Below are 14864 nucleotides of genomic sequence, written 5' to 3' on the forward strand. Positions count from 1 at the left end.
CCTTTAGTTGAACTATGGGGTATGATTGTAGTACCCAATTTTGCATGGTGATAGAACTAGGGTTAGACTTCTTTATAATTACTTGACCACCTGCTGTGAAAATTACGTTTTCTCTTACAAGTTACAAGTTCGTGGTAGATTGGATAATCACATAGATTGGACTGGATGATTCTGTGATTTAAAAAAAGTTGAACTCTAAAACTATTTCTTGTTCCAATTGGTCTGATTTGGTTTGAGTTGAAATAGTCTTTTTTTTTTTTTGGAGAAGGAAGCGGAGTGTAACGCCCTCAAAATAACAACATTAAACCCATCAGATAAGACATGCATTTACATATAAACTAATCACATTCTTTTATTCATTAGAGTTCCATTACATAAGTATTACATGTTAACATCAAAACAAAATGCCCTACGGGCTTACAGCTTTCCAAGTTAACACTTGGTTACAACAAAAAGAGTACTAACTCATACACCTTAAGCCCTTGGCTTGTATTTACATGTAATACATCAAAAAGTAAAACGACAATATTATGTCCGCCTCAAGCCTCCTAAGCTATGTCCTTGGAGGTGGCATGCTACCTGTACCTGAAAATGATATTCCCATATAGGGTGAGCCACAGCCCAGTAAAAATACACTAAACCAACCATGAACAATGACTAAAAGATTAGCAATTGATAGATGGCTAACACAGATACATTCACATAAATTACACATTTATGTCATACAACTTACGAGTCTAAGTTACCTTTCATTTTCCCTTTTTCAACAGATAAGCATGCTAGCTCTATCATCATTTCCATAGATATGTATAAAAACTATACCCCACATTCAGATAAGCATATAAGCTATATCCACATTCTCAACAGATATGAATAACAACAATATCCCACATTCACAGATAAGTATATAAGCTGTATCCACACTTTACCAAGATAAGCATAGAAGCTCTATCTTCACTTCTCTAGACAAGCATATGAGCTGTATCTACGGAGTTCATCCCCTATCTTCTCCCAACACTATCCGGTTTAGAGGTACATCCCCTATCTTCCCCTAAACCGCGGAGTACATTCCCTATCTCCTCCTCTACACATAGCGTATATAAACACATTGGTTCTATATACAATCACCCAATACATACAGTTAATGTATTCTATCAACCGTCAAGTTCCATGACACATTTCATTGATTAGTTTCAGTTTGCCTAATCATCATGCATTGTCTACAACAATCACGACTATCCTCCACCGATAGCCCAAAGCAATTATTTCTAAACAGAAAATAAATGCACAAATGGATATTCAATCAACATTTCATTTCCTCATTTCTCACCATTAATTATCCCAATTAATCAAACAATGTAATTAGGCCATTTTCCATAATTACTATTTCAACCCTTAGGTCCCATTTTCATCAATGATTTAACATCAATTCCATTTCTCCATGCCAAGCATGCATCTAGGTTTATTATGAATAAAACCGCAACTTTTGTAAAATTACACAAAAGCCCCCAACTTTCACAAAATTACCAAACCAACGCCAACATCTCAAAATACCAAAATTTAAAGACAAAATCCATAGAGAGGAGTAGGATATCCCTACCTCGAAGTTTAAGCCAAAAAGGAGATGAAGACTCGAAGATCAACTTGCTCCAAATCCAAACTTTTTCAGATTAAATCAAAGCTCTCAACGCCCTCTATCTTTTTAACAAAGGCCCTAGGCTAGATTCACACTCTAGGAAGATCAATTCTTAGAGAGAATGTAAGTGTAGAGAGAGAGGGTGTCGGATCTAGGTTTTGAAAGAAAAAGGGAGTGAAAAAGTGATGTTCAAAAACGCTACTGTCCTCTGATATAAAACACGCTTGCTCGAGCGAAGACTTGGTCGCTCGAGCGACCAGACACAGAAACTCTCGCTCGAGCCAAGAAGTTCTCGATCGAGCGAAGAAAAACCCAGACCGCTCGAGCGAAGGAAGCTCGCTCGAGCCAAGAAAGGCAACTCTCAGGTCCAGAACCAGATGCAACACTCGCTCGAGCGAAGCCACCCTGGCTCGACCCACCAGACACGAACCTCACTCTCGCTCGAGCGACAAACTCCTGGCTCGAGCGAAGGGCCAAAAATCTGGACAGCAACACTAGGCTCCCAAACACAACCAACCTGTAACAAACCTGCCCAACACATCTTATAACTCAATATACAAAGTAAAGAGGATGCAAACATGATAATAAACAACTACCAACATCCACGGACACATGTCCGGATCACTGTACAACAAGGGTAAACCCGGGATCGCTATACGGAGCTTACTAAAAAAATCATTTGTCAAACCTCGCCTCATAATATCAAAAGAAATTTATGGGAAAACATGAAGATATCATTATTATTTTACTTTTTCAATTCTATGCCAGAACATTTATTGTAACTTGTAAGTTAGAGTTTGTGAGAAAAATAACTTAAATAAGTTAGTTATTTTGAAATTAGCAAATGGATTACAAGCAAATTGAATAAATTATTGCGTCATAGGCGTTATTAGTTTTTTTTCGGCCACTTAGCTTTTTGACCTTAGGCTTTTTCACTAGATAACTAGTTCATGCAAGCTTTTGGTGGCTCCATTAGGTGTAGTTTGGGTTCTTGTGTTGCTGTGTATTAAAAATAAAAATAAAAACTTACATTTTGTGGTTCTATTATATGACTAATTTGTTAGGGAAAGTCAAAGTTAATATTTAGAATACCCCTCAAGACATGATAGTTTATTGATAATTCTACCAGAATGCTTGAGGATTTTTTAATTTTAAATTTTTGCTGGGTAATGTAATGGGAACAATAGTTAGACCATATTTTTGGGGAGTACTATTGACCAATGGCTCCTTCACCAACCCTTTAGACCATATTGTATCTTGTCCACACACATGTAACACCCGCTAGGCAGAGTTGGCACTTTTGGTTTTGGGTGGGATTCCCTTGCTTTTTTTTATTTCTTATGCGATCTAACTGATTCCATTGTGACAAGCCATGGAACTTTAGTTTGGTTATTGATGGATGCCATTTTCACATGCTATTTTGATATATATAAGTTTGAGTCATTGAATGCTTTTAGGTTCCATTCCTTTCTTCCCATATTTTTGTGAGGCTGCACAAGGCTGAGAGCTGGAGAATGTAATGATTTAAACCATTTTAAGATGTTATAATCTATAATCAATGGGCTTCCAAATAGTGACTTCAATTATGGAAAGTAGCAGTGTCATTGTGCATGATAAATAGTGTGCATAAGTTGGTTTCTTTAGGATTGAAATTTTTTAAGGTTGAATTTCATTTTATTTCTGCGTTTCATTTTCTAGAAAGAGAAGAATATTAGCATGTTGAAAAATCCAAATACTATTTGATACAGATTAGGGGAACAATTACAGAGAGGAGTTGAATAGATTACTTGTAGGTTGTGGAAAAAAAAAACTATTTGATCCAAATGTTATTTTAAATTTTTGCTAGGTAATGTAATGCCCAATTTTCACTCTCATTTTTACTTTCTTGCCCAATTTCAAATTGTACTATTTTATTGTCATATTCATGAGATCCTGAGTATCCTAGATTGCTTTTTCTCAACTGGGTTTTTTCCCTTCTACATTTATTGGCCCACACACACATGTCCATTAGAGTATTTTTGTATAAGTATTGCTTTATATGTAATTGTAATTGTGTATACTTTTTTTTTCCCTTCTACATTTATTGGCCAGCGTACACTTGTTAATCAGAGTATATTTGTATAAGTATTGCTTTATATGTATTTGTAATTGAGTATGTTTTTTTTATTCAGATTAGATTTAGTGTAGAAGTTCCACCAGCTGTTTGTGAAGATTGTTACAAAAGGATCATGAATGAGTTAATGAAGCAATCGAAGGTACTGTTGTGTTACCATCTAGTTTTTGCTTCTATATGGTATGATGTGATGGTTAGTCTCACAAATTTTTCTTAATGAACATTTTACATACAAGTAGGTCCAACAGTTTCATGGTATTGTAAATTATATGGCCAATTTTCTTCCTAATATGTCCAAATACAGGACTCCTTTGCAGCCCAATTAAGGAAGAATGCTTACTAATGTGCTCTTTGTACCCATTTTTGTTTTGGCATCCAAGTTAGTCAACTAATATATTGAGGGTGAATTAGTAAACCATGTGTTAATATGTTTTGCCCTTGTGTTTGGAGGGTGTGGTCTGAACATGTCTATTGATCACTGCTTGGGTGTATTTTTGATGATTGTCCGCTACTGTATTTGAACTGTCACCTTTTTGTCATTGTAATTATGCAGCCTCATTTGTTGAAAAATGGTTATTGTAGGCTCAAGTATTTATGTAACAAGGAAGGACTAAAGGCAAGTTCCATTGCACTTACTGCACTTGCAGAGTATACCGGTGAGTAATAGCTCCTCCATAAAGGCATATCAACCGTGTGAAAAAAAATTTCTTCCCTCCTTGAAGGTTTCTTGAATAAAAATGCTAGTAGTTATTTAGAAAGATAACAAAAATAAGGAAGAAGCATTCAAATGGTAAACTTAGTCGAAAAGGGCGTTTCGGGCTCAAAAATTCAAAATAGCCCCAGAATCATTGTGTGGCTGTCACGAACAGCTTCCCCTTCACAAATAGGACTTGTGACAACTGAAGGCCCTCAAACCACGGTGTGGCTCTCACGGACAGCTTCCCCTTGACAAATAGGACTTGTGACGACTGAAGGAATGTAATTAGGACGCGTAGGCTTGGAGTTAGACCCAAAAACGCGTTAAACTTGGTCGAACAAGGGCGTTTCGGGGTCAAAAATTCAAAACAGCCCCCAAACCACCATGTGGATCTCACGGACAGATTTCCCTTGACAAATAGAACTTGTAACATCTGACGGCATGTAATTCGGACCCATAGGTTGTTAGTTAGAGCCGAATACACCTTAAACTTGTCGAAAGAGGGCGTTCTGGAAGCGAAAATTCAAAACAGCCCCCAAACCACAGTATGGATCTCACGGATAGCTTCCCATTGACAACTAGGACTTGTGACAACTGTCGAAATGTAATTAGCACATGTAGGCTTGGAGTTAGACCCGAAAATGCCTTAAACTTAGTCGAAAGAGGGTGTTCCGGGGGCAAAAATTCAAAACAGCCTCCGAACCACTATCTGGATCTCATGGACAGCCTCCCCTTGACAAATGGGACTTGTGACAACTGACGGCATGTAATTCAGGCTCATAGGTTGGGAGTTAGAGCCGAATACGCCTTAAACTTAGTCGAAAGAGAGCGTTGCAGGGGCGAAAATTCAAAATAGCCCCCGAACCACCGTGTGGCTCTCATGGACAGCTTCCCCATGAAAAATAAGACTTGTGACAATAGACGGAATGTAATTCGGACCCATAGGTTGGGAGTTAGAGCCAAAAACGCCTTAAACTTAGTCGAAAAGGAACGTTCTGAGGGCGAAAATTCAAAACAGCCCCTGGGAGGGGAAAACTTGGGGGTAGGAGACATAAGTTGGGAGTTAAAGTTGAAAATGCCTTAAACTAAATTGAAAAATCGCATTTCGGGAGGGGAAAACTTGGGAGAAACTTGTCTGGACATGCAACATACAATTACGACTATAATAATAGTATTTTGAAAACATTATATACATTCAAGTTTTGTATAATTTTCTTTTATAATTTGAAATGATAATGTTATTCAATCAATACTAATGGTAAATTTTATTTTTACAGATGGTTTTTGGCGTGGGAATGTGAATGTTCCTTATTTGTGTGCGGAGGACATTGCTTTTTTTATAATCTATTATTATGCTGTCCTTCATTTTTTTGTGGATTACTATTGTTTGTACATATAACTATTGTCGTTGTACAAATTAGTTTTGGCATAAAACATATTACATTTGGCGTGGTATAGATTATCATTTGACATGGTATTGTGGATATTTCTTTTTTTGTGTACGGAAGACGTAGTTTTTGTACAATCCTCTAGTTTGTATAGAATTATTATTTTAAGTTGGATTATGCTTGGTTCGTATGGAATTTCTATTATATTTCGAATTTGACATTAAAAGTTAAATTTTCGTAGATTGTTATTATTTTGTTTATATACAGGGTATAGGTTGCATAAAATAAATATAGGGCGAAATTAAAACAAAACTGAAGAAAGTTTTTGGTGACTAAACATTTAGGAGCCAAAAAGAAGTGAAGTTGTTAATGATGAACCAAATTGGTAGTCAAAAGGAAATCAAGGTTTTTTGGCAACTAAATATTTGGTAGCCAAAAGAAATAAAAGATTTTTGGCGACTAAATAATTAGTAGCAAAAAAAAAAAAACACAAAATAAGTTTTATAAATGTGACCAGTGACTATTCTTTTTTATAAACGTGATGTAATTTGGATGGTTTCTTTATGGATGATGTAATGTGGATGTAAATTTGATTTTGGTAATCCATGTATGTGTAGATTATTGATGTGTAATGTTGTAAATTTGATTTTGAATGCCAATTTATTCGGCACAAAATGCATCCATATTGCAAGAGTACAGAGCAATTGATTGCACAAATGATTGTGAGATTGGAACATGCCTAGTGCATAATAGATTCACTATGATTCGATTGTAAACAATATTGAAGCAAATCATACACGGACGCCAAACTTTGGCATGTTTTTTTTTTGTTTGTCATGGCCATGGGCTCCAAAATGATTGGCTAATGGATTGGTGTTTTCACATTTTTCGCAAGAATTGATTGACTAATGGGTCCCCAATCAATTTTCAAATCAATTGGAAAATGCACTGCCTTGATAGAAATCAATCAAATAAAAGGTAAAAGCCAAAATCTTGAGTGTTTACTTGATGTTTAAACGAATATAATGTATTGAATAGTATTTTGCTTGATGTTTAATGTTTGAAGTTAACAAATTATATCATTGACAATCTCCTCATAAATTACTATTCAATACATTAAACATCAAGCAAAATACATCATATTTCAAACATCAAGCAACTTATCCTCGTTGACAATTTTCAAAAATTTAGAAGAAAAAAAAAAGAAAAAGAAAAAAAAGGCAATATGCTATCATATTTCAAACAATAAACAACCTGGTGAGGTCATATTCACCAAAACACCCACCATAAGAATTATTTTATACACGAAACATATCATACTAAACTCCCAAAAGGAAGTAAAAAGTGTTCACAAACAAATTGGGACAACCACAAAACCCATAACATATTCAACTATCAATTTAGTCTAAGCATAGTAAAACAATGAAAAGGCCAAGGTCAAGGCTCCTTAGAAAATTCATCTCCGTCTTCAACATCTTCTGTTCTCGACTCTTCTTCATCTCCGTCATCATCATCATCTTCATCTCTTTCCAACTCTTCTTCGTATCCCTCATCCTCACCTTGTCCTCCATCCTCATGAGGGGTATCTACATTTTTTTTTGTCAATTCATTCAATGTCACACAGATTTTAGAAGATCACTCTTTTCCTTCTCCTAGATCTCTTCTGAGATTCTCAAACGTTGAATGTCGTCCTCCTTAAATTTCAAACCAACATGCAACTCTTCCATCTTTGAGTTTAAGCTCCCCATACCCAATCTAGTAGTAGATGCAGTTGCTTCCAAATGCTTGATCATAGCATCTGTGTGAAAAACAAGAAGCAAGTCTATTAATAAAAATTTAGATCAAAAGCCAATTGTTGTTATCATGTGATAAGACTTACAACTCCTAGACACTAATACACATACAAAAACACTTTTGCAAGCACATGAATATAGAAGTATGCCTTTGTTTCCAATTGCAATAGCTTATGTAAAACTCCAAATGCATTAAAATTCATTAAATAAATCATTAAGTTAAATGTGTGATATTACTACTATCACTAATATAAGAAGAGCGTGGTGGCAGCAGCAGCAAACTGGTAATAGAAACCGAGCTCAATTCAACTCACTCACCACTCCTTATTGTTACAACAACTGTTCAGATTGTCTTCAAATGTTAATGATATTATGACAACCCATATTTTGGTCAAATCTATTAATTTCTCAAATAAGGAAAGGTGGTCACGTAAGGCATGGACCTTGGCTGCACCTTACTCAAGGCAAGATGTGAACCCTTAGGTATGTTAACCACAAAGTGTTTTCATGTAGGTTTTTTAGGATGCAAGCTTTAATTTGCTACTCATTAATACATTATTATAAACAAAAAGTCAAAATAAATGAGAAGAAGGTACCTCATTTGTAACAAAAGCAAACTTTTCGTTGGCAATTTCGTAACCGCATTCACCATAACCCTACGTATACAACATTGGTCTAATTATACAGTTTTAGTTATAGCAAAATTGGGATGAAGCAAGGAATGCAATTCTAAAACAAAGTATTTTAGGTTTTTAGCTAATATAATATTCAAAAATATATGCCAACTTCCCACTTTTAGTGACACTAATAGTTGTTGCAAATTCACCTATGCAAAATTCAAATCACATTCATTCAACCTTCAAACTTAATTAAGAAATAAAAATCCATCAACTAATCCAAAATATAAACCAAACATATTCAACAAAACATATCTTCATATCTAAAAAAAATCAATTATTCAAACAAAATATAAATGTCAAAATACAGTTTGATTATAGATTACTATTCAATAATCTATATCAAAATATATGTTGTTCAATGAGCCCATCCCTATTATATATCTATAAAAGAAAAATATAAGAAAAAACAAAGGATATTTAATCTAGCATCCCTCTCCAACTTTTAGTAATGGAAGAGATCCACAATATTTTATTTTTTATAGCCTAAGGTCCCTCACCCACACTCATATATCACACCAACTCTCTCATTCTCTCTCATCTCTCCTCTCTCTTCCTCTCCCCAACCTTACCCACACCCATACCCATACCCATCGAAATCGTTGTTGAGGCGGGTGACGATGGCTCAGACAATGGCTGACCCCAACACTGACGACAGCAATGCCATTGACAATGAGCTTGTGCCATCCTTGCTTGCGGCTATCGCACCCATCCTCCACATTGCTAATGAGGTGGAAAAGGACAACCCTAGGGTTGCTTATATCTATGAGAAAGCCCAAGCCTACTTTTACTCTCTGTCTCTTTGTTTGTCTTTGTTGATTTTGCTTTTGTTTTTTTAAGTAAATGTTGTTGTTAATCATACCAATGTACTTGGTGGTGATTCAAATGATATTTATGATGTTTTGGAAAGTTTAGTTAAGTGTATTTGGCTGTGCAAATTGAATCGTTTTATTTTTTCTTTCAAAACACAGACAAATTTTGATTCAAACAAATTTCAAAACATAGAAAATTAGAGAAATTGATATGACACATGCATAGTAGTGGTCATGCTAATTAAGGTAGAACACACCTGAAGGCCTTTCCACTCTTTTACCAGATGGTCCAGCATTTAAAGCTGGTTTGGTTGCTGCTTGCTAAAGTAGACACGAGCAATAGACTTAATACATACACAGAATATGAAGTCAAACATTACAACATATACAAGCACCGAACCTTTGTCTTGAACTGCCACCAATCTGAGGGATACTTCAAAATTGTCCAATCAAATACATAAACTGATAGCCTACACAAATATATCAAGGAATTAAATTTTAGGATGGCACTCTTAAAGAATATCAATAAATGAAACAACCGATACAATTCCTAGTCTGTGATATATGAATTTGCCTCCTAGGTTTTCAAATTTCGATCCAATTTCCAATCCGTTCAATTTAAAATGTTAGCAATCTGAAGACATTGAAAATGTCCAACAAATTAATTGAAATGCCTGTTTTCTCTTTAATCAAAGCTCATTAATTATCTTGTAAGGCACATAATTTAAAGTAAGTATTGAAATATTAGTTGATAACTTATTTAGTAGCTTATTTTTATTATAAAAAAAATAATAAAAAGATGATTCAATGTTAATCATTATTGCCTATGTTGATTGATTCCTAAAGCAGGCAAGGCATCTGTGGCAATTGTTTATCAGTAAATCTCAACAATCAGAATTCCAATTCACCTAATAATGAAAATAAGTTGAAGAGTTTTGCATGGAATTTAATGATGAGCCCAATGCATGCCCATTGAATTAACTTGTATAGAATTGGCAAATTAGGAACCACAGAAAGTATAGAAATGAAAGCAGAGGCTCCTCTTAACCAATTCCTACATTACCGAAGGATTTGCATCACATGACAACTTACTTTTTTTGTAATAATAATAATGAAAACAATAACAATAACAAAACCATCATAATACTAACAAAAGAAACATAGCCTGCTCATTCCAGAAGATCACGAAGAAAACTGATACGGGTTTTGTGATCAACACTTAAAGCAATATTTTGAAACTAGAACCCACTCAGTAGTTGGACAACACAGACGATAAACAGTATAGCTTTTAAACATTGAGAACCGCTAAGCCATTTTCCCCATAATTTTATTTCTACTTACATTTCTCTAGGTTATGTCAAAGAGCAAATTAATCATTATCCAAACAATAGCAACCAATGAAAAAAACTCTTTGGAAGTCTTACCATTGAAAGGTGAACACTACAATGGTAACTCTTGTCCTTTGGAAGTACCTTTTTACCTTAACCAACCACCAATCTTTGAAACAAACATTTTCATTTTTAAAACCTGAATAAAGAGCAAAAGAATCAATAAATACCATGAAATTCACATATTTAAAAACAAAACAAAAAAATAAATTAACATCATATGCTTGTTTTAACTGATAATAATTTGTGAATCTAAAAATCCGAAACGTTGTACCTGAAGATTTATAAACTAAATCCCAAGTCAATCCCATAATGAGCATTCACCAGGCAGTGTTCATCAAACAAAGAATGATTGACAAGACAGTTTGATAAATAATTATGCAGTCCTCAGACTTGAGTCCTGAAAATCCTTTCCTCTCCATTTGATTTTCAATTTTAGAATAGTTGTCCACTTACCATGGCAAACATGTTAACACTTAAACTAACAAAAATTAACATTGCAACAATTCTGATTTAAATATTTACTAGGAGCTATTTTCCATAGTTATCAACAATTACTGAAGCGATGGAAAGAATCAAAATTCACCTAAGATGTTGAATATCTATAAAGACGACCAAAAGAGTTCTCCATTATTGTTTGTAGCTTGCTGTTTTTGAATAGGACCTATCAATCAGCCATGTGATAAAACAAAGTCGCAGCCAAGAGTACCTAAAGTTGCAGGCAGAGCAATTTTGCAGAGCTAGGGCATAAACCCTTCAAATTCAAACTTTACCAAAAATTAAAATCAAATACAAATGTCAATCAACGAAAATCCCATGTTTAGGTAGAGTATGACAAATTTAAAGCTAAAAGTAACGGCAAGGCAATCACTAATCAATTGTTCAATAAAAATTATAAACAATCATGCTATCATGCCTCCTAATGTTCTAAAACTAGGGGAAAAAATCTTATTACTATGCAATCACTAACCCCCCAAAGTTTAACCAATGTGAAAACTTTAATATGGAAATCCAGTGTCAATACTCATTTTCTAATGTCAACAAAATATACAAAAATAAAGGTTTAAACAAGAAAATTAAGTAAAAATACCACTTCAAGAACTTCAAAAAAATCGAAGGGATATAATAATGTTCTTAAGGTTACCTTGTGGTCAATAACAGTACCACTTGCAGTGGCCAAATTCGGGAGGGGCGTAGGTGAGCTGCAGTGGGAGAGAGGGGAAGAGAGAGAAAAAGTGGATCTGAGAGGAGGTCTGGTGCGAGAGGTGAGAGAGATTAAGGGTGGGAGAAGGAAAAAGCATAAGAGAAAAGACAACAGTGGGCGAGAATTTGTCCAGCAAGTACTCTATAATTCTAAGAAATTAAAATTAAAATAAAATACCAAACAATGCACGTGACAAATTATTAGATGCAACAAACAATATGAACGAAAAAGATGATGTCAGGATCACTATTATAATTTCTCACATGTAACAGCTTTGAGAGAGCTTCCCATTTGGCTCAAATTTTCTTTTCAGTAGAGCATAGACCGAAAAAGCTTGAGAGTAATAACAAAATCATCTTTCTCTACCAAAAAATAATACACAACGCTCTTTTACTAACAGCTAGCAGGCAACAAACGAATAATTGGACTTGAATACAATGCTAGTGGGTTGCATGATCCAATTGAATCTCTTGGCACAAATGTAACTAAAATTAAATCAAAAGTAGAGAGAAAAAACAAAAGTTATAGTCAAACTCCTTTTTTTTTAAATAAAAAAATCAATACCATAAAAGATGTTATGACAAAACTTAGTTACTAGTTCGTACCATAAAAGATGTTATGACTAAACGATGTTACTGGTTCGTAAAAACAAAATAAAAAAATGCAGCTATAGTCAACTAATAAATTTACCTTTTATAGCTATAACTCATTCATCAACCTCAAAGTGCTCACACCACGCCTGTAAATCAAAAATCACAAAATGACAAACAATTCTAATTGTGAAAACCTTAAAAAAATAAATAAATACAAAAAAAGAAAAGAGGAAAGCAAAATGCAATGCCTTTACATGTAGAGATGGAAGATGAAGCAAGATGATGTTATCAGCCAAAATTACTTTCAACAATCCAAACACTTGTAAGAATTTGTTCATTGTGAATTAAACTACTCCACCTAAATTAAACTATAAACCTTCCCCAAACTATGAACTTTTAAATCAATGAATTGTAAACCCACTTCTTATAAAGATATTTGGAGGAAAGCATCATACCAAACCAAAACAAAAAATAATAATAATAAATAAAACTGAAAACCTGAATTGAACTACTACCCCTTTACCCTTAAACACTAATCAAGAGGTTTTAGGATGATTAATGTTTGTTTTGGTGGACTAATTGCATACATTTTTTCTGTTGTGAGGTGCCTTGTTAGTCTTTTTCCTCTTGTTAAAATAATATACAAAATCAATCATACATAAGAAATTACACACATTATTGCATTGCAAGTCAATAAATTGATTAAATAGTCTACAGCAGAATACCCAAATTCTTAGTTCACATCACATTAGGTGTTTTCTTCCAATAATTCATGTGTACATCCAACATAAATATATTGTGTGTTTAATTGAATTTGCAATTGATCAAAGAAACATAACTGTGAACTACCAACACAAAATACTCCTCGAATTACCAAATCTTGAAATTAACATATACCAAGAATGAAATATGGTGGCTAAGAGAGAGAGAGAGATTAGGGCCCGATGGCAGGAAGCAAGAGAGGATGTAGAAGGACAACAAAAGCAATGGAAAGTGGGCTTACCGGTGGGATTGGCTAGCGAGAGCGATGGGTCGTGCGAATGTGGGGGTTCCGCTGTATGCAAAGAGACGGTGCCAACGGTGGCGTGTTGCGGTAGTGATTACAGGGCGGTGAAAGTGTGTGAGGTAGAGTGTGCTAAGAGAGTGAGTCGATTTGTGAGCAATTAGGATAGAGAATAAGATCCAGAGAGAGAAAAAGAAATCAACTTACCTGGTCAGAATGAAATAGTCTAAGTTCGTGAATCGGCGGTATTGACTTTCGATTCAGGCGGTACAACGGTGGAATGGGACCAACAAAATCGTCCGTGAGGAAGTAGTTGTATGAGAGAGCAGGAGAGACTGACATGAGAAACGTAGGAGAGGGATTAGGGGCAAAATTTTGAGGTCCTAAATTTTGAGAGGGAATTTTAAATTAAGATAAAATTTTGTAAAAAAATTTGTTCCTAATTTTTTTTTTGTAGCTGTTCAAAATATATTATGCTTGTTAAATTAATATTTTTTAATTATTATTCTTTGTTTATAATTTTTATTTTATTGGAGTTTTATGACTCAGTTTGAGGGGGGGGGAAAGTATAAAATTTAGATACATTTAAAAGTATAAATCTCATTACAAAAATTAAAATTACACCAAATATAAAAATATAAAAAAATCATATTTTTTTATATTTTTTGTATTCATAGATTTTTTTATAGGAAAAATTGGTCTAACATCCCTCTCTAACTTTTAGTAATGGGAGAGGTTCATAATAAATTTTTTTTATAGTCTAAGGTCCGTCACTCACACCCATATATATAACACACTCTCTCATTCTCTCTTCTCTCTTTTCTTGCACCAAACAACTCCTCTCTCTTTCCTCTTCGTTCGCAACATTGTTCAGAGCTTCATTGGCATTGACTACGATGGAGGAATTCGCACTAGCAACATTTATAAAGCTTTGCCGATGAAGATCATCGATTTATATGAAGATTCCTAATAGTGCTTTATACAGCAAGATTTATATGAAGTAGAGCACTAGTCCTCATTGTTGTTCCTCCAATCACTAGTCCTCCGATGAAGATTTCTGCGTCGACAAATACCACTACCCTCAGAGGACAAATATCAAGAAGCAGAGCACTATTAAGATTTATAAAGCATTATAGCAGATATGAAAGCAAAAACAAAATGCATCAATTACATATCCAGAAGCACAATTGGAAAATATTCATCATTGCTTCTCTTACCTCTTTATTGTTTCTTCTTCATTGTCTTTATTGTTGATCTCAATAAACTAAATCTTAAAATCCTCTTACAACATTTAATGAAGAAATCCACATAAAAAGATGTATTGGGGAGCTGGGGATATGGATTCAGCAAAGAAGGTGCTTGATGAAATGCCAGGGAGAGAATTTTTGTCATTCAACGAAGAAGGTGTTTGATTTTTTGTTGTACTCAATTTTCTTTGGTTTAAAATTATGAACAAACACAATTTCTCTAGTTTGATTAAAATTTCTCTAGTTTGATTAAAATTTCTCTGGTTTGGTTAAAACAATTTATTTGGTTTAAAATCATTGTGCTAAAATTTCT

The 14864-nt window shown here is 34.3% G+C and overlaps 1 long non-coding RNA gene across 1 annotated transcript; it reads left to right on the forward strand.

Moving 5' to 3' along the window:
* The first annotated feature begins 4267 nt into the window (after positions 1-4267).
* LOC145792501 (uncharacterized) lies at positions 4268-6011 on the forward strand. Its single transcript, XR_014331897.1, has 2 exons — positions 4268-4405; positions 5724-6011. It is a non-coding gene; the product is annotated as an uncharacterized LOC145792501 (long non-coding RNA).
* Positions 6012-14864: the final 8853 nt, after the last annotated feature.

The sequence above is a fragment of the Camellia sinensis genome, chromosome 6 (assembly GCF_055761805.1).
Source record: "Camellia sinensis isolate YWXY chromosome 6, ASM5576180v1, whole genome shotgun sequence".
In the NCBI taxonomy this organism is placed as follows: Eukaryota; Viridiplantae; Streptophyta; class Magnoliopsida; order Ericales; family Theaceae; genus Camellia; species Camellia sinensis.